Source organism: Eucalyptus grandis, chromosome 5, assembly GCF_016545825.1.
Source record: "Eucalyptus grandis isolate ANBG69807.140 chromosome 5, ASM1654582v1, whole genome shotgun sequence".
NCBI lineage: Eukaryota > Viridiplantae > Streptophyta > Magnoliopsida > Myrtales > Myrtaceae > Eucalyptus > Eucalyptus grandis.
The window spans coordinates 62695768-62703984 of record NC_052616.1 but is presented as its reverse complement, the minus strand read 5'-3'; the positions used below and the strand labels follow the sequence as shown (position 1 = coordinate 62703984).

Genomic DNA, 8217 nt, shown 5'->3' with positions numbered 1-8217 from the left:
TATATTGCTCATACTTATAGATGAATTGCGGAAACAAATTAATCATATGTTCTAATATATATTTATTATTACGCACCAGTCCTTTTTAGAATTACTGGTGAAGAAAATCGAACCAAACGGGGCGTTTCTCGAGTGCTGGCAATCTATCAATTAAAAAGCATTTCGACTTTCAAGAAGAAAAATTACAAACAGGAAAAAACAAAAAGAAAGAGAAAAAGAGAGGAGAAATTGAAGGAGGGAGGGAGGGGTATCGTGTCCGTCATCGATCGAGTGAAGAAGCTCCTTCTGTCCTCCATCGGACGAAAGCGGGAAGTACGGCCCCTCGTCTCCTCTCGTCGTCGGCTTCGATTCCGCCTTCTCCCTCTCTTTCTGCTGCTTCCTGCTGCTGCTGCCTGCTTCTCATCCAGCAGACGATCCCAGCAGCAGTCGAGGCGAGTGTGTGTGACCGACCCTCATCCATCAGCCCCCATCAATAATCCCATCGTCGTCGTCGTCGTCTCCGTGAATTTTGCCGGTTCGCGGTTCTTGCGGAGTCTTGTCGATCCAATGTCGAGCTCCGGTGCGATTCCGGGCCTTCCACCTCTTGCTTACGAACCCTAAATACTCTCTCCCCGCGTCTCATTCGCTCTCCCAAGCTTAGGTAATTTCTCGAGGTAATCCGTCGGGGTTCCTTGTTCTGTCGACCTTTTGTTGTGCTGTTTTGCGCCGAATGCCGGTTTTGATTTTTGTGTTTTACTTGATTCGATGCGCATGAGCGAGACCTTTCACGATTGATTGCCTGTTTTGCCGAACGCCCGCACCGTGTTAAAGCTTTGTAATTGTTGGTGTTTTGCTTTTCGCATAGCGGAGGAAGTGGCTTCTCCCCAATCGTGCTTTGGTTTTGGAAAGAGAACGTTTTTGGTAGACCCGCATCAAGAGTCTCTCTGTCGACGTTCTCTTGCTCTCTGTGACACTAAATCCTACCCAACGAGAAATTTTGTTAGAAGTTTGGACCTTGTGCAGCCCAAATTCTGTCGACGTAGCACTAAGAGAGGACAAGTAAAGTGGTTGCTGATCATATGTTTGCCATTCTGCTACTCATAATCCTTAGCACCAACCCTTGAAGCCTCACTAAAAGGTAATGTCGGATATTTTAATAGCTCCTTTCATGTGGGAACTGGACTGATTGATGTGGAATCGATGATGGTAAATGGGAAGCCACATGCGTGAATTAACCTAGGGTGAAGCCTGACTCTAACATGATGTCAGAAAATCCAACCGAGAACTTGAGCCATTAGTTGAAATGAGACTATACCTATAGAAGGCGAATTGGAAACGTTGTAGACAAGGATATGCAATATTTTAACACCCTTCTCATGTGCAAATTGAATTAAGAACGGCACACGGAAGAGACCAAGGGGGAGCCACACATGTGCATTTATCCGTCTGGTTACGATACCACGTTAAAAAGTACTGAAAATATAAAAATGTAAGGCATTATGCGGAGAAGGATTCATGTGTATAAGGCCTATTGAAACCTTATAAGCAGATGACGTGGAACATTTTGACAGGTGTTATACTGATACATTCCATTGTTGAAGTTTTTAGACTAGGAGAAAATGAAGTAAGAAATTATATGTGGAGAAGAGTTGGATGAATCTGTTTTTTTAATTTTTGACAATTAGTAGACTTGTCTTGAGATACCAAGGGTATTGGGACTAGTCTGAAACCCAAGTTCATGTTCGAGCTGGGAAGTTGGTATAGACAAAGAAGATTTATGTAGGATGATTACAAGTTGAGTGCAGTTTGTTCTGATCCTGGTGATGTCATGCACGTCCATGTGGTGTTTTCACGCATTTCCCTGAAACAAAATTCAGCAAAAACTATTTGATTGTTGCTACTCCTAGAATTCCATTGTTTATATCTCATTTGTATTTTCAATTCCACACAGATCCTCTCAAAGAATTGAATGGATTCTTTCCAACCCTTGCATTAACGGTATGCTTTTCAATTATGCTAGATAGTGTAATCAGGTTTTTTTGCTTTCATTAGCATTCCTAATATCTGAATAGTCTGGGAGAAACCATGCTTGCAAGTCCAAGACATTTTAGCCTGCCATGACTATTTAGCTTGCCACGCTTACGGTTGCCGTGAGACTTGTATTATTCTCAACCTTGCTGGTGGTGCTTGCTTGTAATGTAATGTAATGAAAATTTGCGACTATTGATTGTTCCTTGCCCAATGCCCATGTAATAGTGCCTCATCTGGAAGGTTTTTATCTTCTTTATTTGCCGAATCTGTTTGATACCTGAAATCAGTTGATGTATAGTTTAGGCTGAGAATGGCATCATGTTCAAGTGAATGGCATCAGTGACTTTATGATGTTTCCCCAATTTTCACATTTCTGGATCTTATTTACTGGGTACTCTTGCTGTAATTGATGTCATGTTACATGTCTTCTTCAGCTAGTGTATGTAAACATGAATCGCCCAACCACACGAAGTAAAAATAAAAGCCCAAGCCATCCGATGATGTTGACAAGATTTCAGACACATTGAGGTAATTGGAACTCACTTTACGTCTATGCAAGCCTCTTTACATTAATAATTGGTCGTCCTTGCTTTATACTTTGCAGGAAAATTCATGCGTCTGGTGAAATAACACAGGATGACATAAACCAGTTATACAATATTGGGAAGCCAGTATGCCAGGGCTGCCGAGTAAATGCTAAAGATAACCCAAATTGCTTTTGTGGCCTGATTCCATCTCCCAATGGAAGCCGGAAATCTGGAATATGGCAGAAGATGTCAGATGTTATACAGTCTTTGGGTCCGGACCCGTTTAAGGAACTTCGTGCTTCACTCGACTCGCCGGCTGGATTAACTAATTTGGGTGCAACATGCTATGCTAACAGTATCCTTCAATGTCTTTACATGAATACTACTTTTCGAAAAGGAGTCTTGTCCATTGAAGTTGATGTACTGAGAAAACAACCTGTGCTGGATCAGCTTGCCCGGCTCTTTGCTCAGCTTCATTCAAGTAAAAGAGCATTTGTGGATTCTGCTCCATTTATAAAGACACTGGAGTTGGATAATGGCGTTCAACAAGATAGCCATGAATTTTTAACCTTACTTCTTTCTCTGCTGGAGCGATGCCTCAGCAATTCCCGGAGTGTTGTGCCTAGGACTATTGTTCAAGATCTCTTTCGTGGCAGTGTGTCCCATGTGACAACGTAAGGATATTTAGTTGTGTTATTCCTATTTCTTTTCTATTATACTCCATCGTCTAATTAGTAAAATAACCATGAGAGCAATGGCATTCAGCAATGAGCAGATGATTAAAAATCAATTTTTGTAAGAATGGTGCAAAGCTAAAAGTGTAGATCAAGTTATTCGTGGTGCTTTTTTCAGAAGAAATAAGTGGGAGGTAATGAAAATGTAAGTGAAGAAATTTGAAGTGAAATATATGAAAGAAATGATTTCCTTTGAAGTTGTTTGGAAGGGTGAGGATTAGGAGTAAAGAAAAGATGAAGATTTGAGAGTTGACTTGTTTGGAAAGGAAAAGAAATTGGGAGGAAAGAAAATATTTATGTAGCAAATGACTATTTTCCCCTAGATTTGGTGAAGATATAGGTATAAAATAACACCTGAATAACCAGGCTAATTACATGTGAGCAGAATAAGTTGTAGTGCTCTTTATTTTCCAAATGTCTTGAGTGATATGTTTTAAATGATTCTCGCTGACTAGATTGTAAAATGTCATGCTGATAAGAATTAGTAAAAAGGTGTATATTTGAGGCGAGTACAAGGGCATTTTGAGGAATTGGCAAGGTGTCCGACCATTTTTCCATCTGTTAATTCTCAATTTGGTGTGAAACCTTTTGTTGGGGGGGGGGTTGGCAATGGATTCTTTCCCACACCTTACATCTTTACCTTATTTTTCACTAGCCCTTCTAAACAAGGTAATTTAACTCTCTACCCACTCTTCTTCCTCACCCATCCCCCAACTTTTTGGACTTCCAATTAGAGGGTTAAAATTTTAGAATCATTTGAAAGTAAGCATAAATGTACCTATATGAAAAAAAAAAGAAAAAAAAAAGGAAAGTGACCATAAATGTATGGGATTGAAAGTGAAATTATTAATACTTTTCAAGCTCTTTTAATATTTCAGTTGCTTCTTTTTGCTCAACTCTTGTAATTTAGTTACATTTGATTAAGCTTGTTCTAGTTACCTTTCTCTCAGGTGTTTGGTTTTCTTTGACATTGCTTTGATACATTCGATACTTTGCATGTTAACAATCATTTTGTGAAGCTGTTTTCTAAAGCCACGGGCATGTTTTTGTGTAGGCATCTTGTGACGTGGCCATATGGCCTTATTTGCCTTTCTGTAATGTTTCTGTTTGAAATAAATTCAATTGGAGAGATTCTTAATTTTTTCATTAGGGGATGCTGTGGTAGGAGTTACTTTTCACAAAATAATTGAAAGTCTTATTGCTTTAAGTTACAAAAGCCATGACATTTGCCTTTGGACCAAATTTCTGCCTACAGCTGCTCAAGATGTGGGAAAGATTCAGAGGCCTCTTCAAAGATTGAAGACTTCTATGAGTTGGAACTGAATGTGTTGGGTTTGAAAAGTTTGGATGAAAGTTTAGACGATTATCTACGGGTAGAGGAGCTCAATGGGGAAAATCAGTACTTTTGTGAATCCTGTGAAGCAAGAGTTGATGCTAGCCGAAGCATAAAGCCGGACACTTCCTCGCGTACTTAATATCCAGCTTAAGCGTTATGTTTTCCTTCCTAAGGTACTTTTTAACAATTACAACAATGTATATAGATATATTTTGTATATATATATATATATATTTTTGTCTTGATTATGTCTCTAGAAAGTCAACTAGACTTTTGGAACTTGAGAGAAGAGTTTATTACAAAAATCGCACTGATGTAAGATTGTCTGTGTTAGAAGACACCATTGAGTGGGAATGGCTTTGTCAGTTTGTCATTATAGGGTCTATTGAAAGATTAAAGCTGGAACTGTTGAAAATAATTTCTTCCTGTAACTTCTCACACTTGATGTCTCAACAATGTTAGAACCAATGATGTTGGATGACTCCAAGTGTTTGACCCTTCTCTTTGGTAAAGATTCCATTTTGGCTTATAGTTAAAATTGATAATAGTGTCTCTGTATTCCTTGGTTCTCTCTCTCTCTCTCTCTCTCTCCCCGTGTGGTAGGATAGATTGTTTGTTCTCTTGTATATGCATTTACTTAGTTTGCATTTACTTATTGTTGATACATTTTAATTCTGTTATTGTAGACTACAACAAAGAAAAAATCACTTCTGCATTTTCTTTTCCTCGGGAACTTGATATGCGGAAGAGATTATGTGACCCAGCTCAGGTTGATTTAATATATGACTTGTCAGCAATCCTGATACACAAAGGAACTGCTGTAAACAGTGGGCATTACATTGCTCATATAAGAGATGAGAAAGAGGGCAGTGGTGGGAGTTTGATGACGAGCATGTCTCAAATTTAGGTGATCACCCATTTGGAGAAGATTCATCAGGTCACAAGAGTAAACCTCCACAAAAGGAGCCACTTGTGCACTCTTCGCCAGTTTCTGCTGCTGGTGATGCTACAGATGTGCTGCCACAATTTGCAGAAAATGGTGATTCAGAACATTCTGAGATCTTTTCATCTGCTGATGCATACATGCTTATGTACAATCTGCGGCAAACCAATGTGCATCTCCGGAAGACATCCATGGTTCTGGATGCCAATAATACAGAAACTGAACGCACGGACAGCACATCAAATGATATCACTTCTCTTCCATCTTACCTTAGAGATGAGGTAGATGAATTGAATGCATCATATGTGGAAGCATGCCACCAGTATAAACTACGGAAGGAAACAACATTGCGTCTTATTGAAGAAAGGAGGCAAGAGGTGCGCCTAATTCTTTCAGAAGCTCCTGTTCAATCATTTGAGGAACCTTTTTATTGGATATCAGCAAATTGGCTCCGCCTGTGGGTTGACAATATTATGCCTCCGTAAGTACAGATGCTCTAGCTTCACCACCATAGCCATGTGCTTCTCCCTTTCACTCTGACATGCATCCTTCTTAAATACCGACTTACTTCTTCACCCCAGTATTCGTACATTAAGTTCATAGAGTTTGTGTTCTCCTTGTGACCTGAAGCACCGACATCCTTGCTCTTTTCCTCAGTATGACTGGTTTCACATTTCCTTAGGACTCTTTCTCAAGCATGGCTAGTTCTTCAACTTGAACATCTGGGACAACTTTATATTTCACACTGGCCTGTTTGACAAGTTGTGTTCTACATGTTGATTATCATCGTCTTCATTGACCTCTTTGTTAACATTCCTTGAATTATGCTCATTTTTGGCCCTTTTAAAAGCATTAGTGGATTCAAGTTGGGAGATTCAGCTTCAAATGAACTCATTTGACTATGAATGACTTTGATCTGCCATCAGATCATAAAGAGAACTGTCTTGTTGGTAATTACTCCTTTGTGCACAAAAAATGACTCACTGAATCCGTTGCCATGACTTGTAGCATACGCTCATACCAAAAATGGTGTAGGATAATCTGACTGATAATCTGACTATTACAATCAGAGAGACAAATACCGCTTCTGGGATTCAAACAGTAAGTCAAGATGAAATATGTTGGGATATTATAAGCAATCAATAAGCTTAGTAGAAGGGTTTGGTATACAGTATTTCTGATGGAGTAACTAATAAGGATCAACTCAAGGATTCTTAAGCATGAAAGTCGAGGAAATGATCACGCCACACAACTCAAAAGTGAACAATTGATGAAAACTGAATGATAAGTGTCTGTCTTCTCAATTAGATGAACATTGTACTTGCAGGGTCTATTGAAATCCTAGTCCATGGAGAGAGGAAAACTGTAGAGTTCCAATTTGACTAAAAATACCTGCTTAAAGTAGAATTTGTACTTGAAATTCCAGTATAACTTACAGACAAAACAAGTAGCAACTGGGAGAAGAATTCTACCAGTAGTAGGACTCTTATTGGAATCATGGACTGATGAAACGGTAAGTCTTCACCAAAACCTTGTTATCATGTCAATTTTTTTGACAATGATCAACTCGTTTGATCTGATGAGCCATGTCAAAAGATAATTGACATTGAAGAATGAACTTGATTAAAAGAAGTGGTTTTAACAAATCAAACATGAGTCACTCCTCCCTCATGAAGATAACTCGTGATTTGGTACCTTCAAAAACTCTATATCGCTATCCCAAGGCCCAATCCAAAAATTAAAAAGAGGAAAGCAGGATACTGTAGTTGGTTTTAGTTACTATTTATATTTTACTTATCATTATCCATGGCATTTTGGGAGGATTACCATCATGTGTATTTTCCTGGCTTTACTGTGATGTCTGGCAGTGTTCTGGATAACACTCTCATTCAATGCTCTCATGGAAAAGTTCACATGGCAGAAGTAGGCTCTGAAGCGATTGTCTGCCAGTGCTTGGGTGAAATTGTTCTCAAAGGTACTTAGTTGTTTTTCATGAGGTTACCTCTTGCCTAACTGCTATAATTTTACTATGAATTAGTGTTGGGTGGTCAGTTTAATTGCTGTTGTACATTCCTTATTTACTTGAATATTTTCTTTTGTCAATCAAATTCTTTCACCTTCTCGAAGGAAAAAGGAGTGACTCATCTTTTTTAATTTGGGAACACGGTTTATGGATATTAAGATGCTACCCTCCCCCTTCCAAAAAAAAATACACACAAAAAAAATTAAGTGCTAAGTCTCAGATTTGAGGATCTATCATTCATTAGAGAAAAGCCCTCCACAAACAATCAGTAGCTTCAATGGACTCATTAACCATATTCTCTGTTTAGGGGCACAAGTTAAGTGTTCCTACTCATTATACCAGTTGCCATGTTAATATATTCCACCTGTTAATGTGGTTGGGAATCTTTAATTAGACTAAGTAGCTGCTGATTCTTCTATATTTTCTTTAGGGCCCTTCTCCAATTGGAGCAAATATTGAAATGTCTAAGTAAGTGTTTATAAGCTGTCAAAACTTCACAGTGAGACAATAACCAGAAGCATTGCTGTGTTTATTGCTACAAGTGCTAAAAAGCTACCAGAAGAATTCATCCAGCAAACTGACTTATGCATGCATTACTGTGGATCTTGGTGTGCTTTCTTTTGTTTCTTTTTTCCTCTTCCAAG

The 8217-nt window shown here is 38.8% G+C and overlaps 1 pseudogene; it reads left to right on the top strand.

The window, feature by feature from the left end:
• Positions 1-223: 223 nt before the first annotated feature.
• LOC120286444 overlaps positions 224-8217 on the top strand; it is a 12501-nt pseudogene continuing 4507 nt past the window's right edge.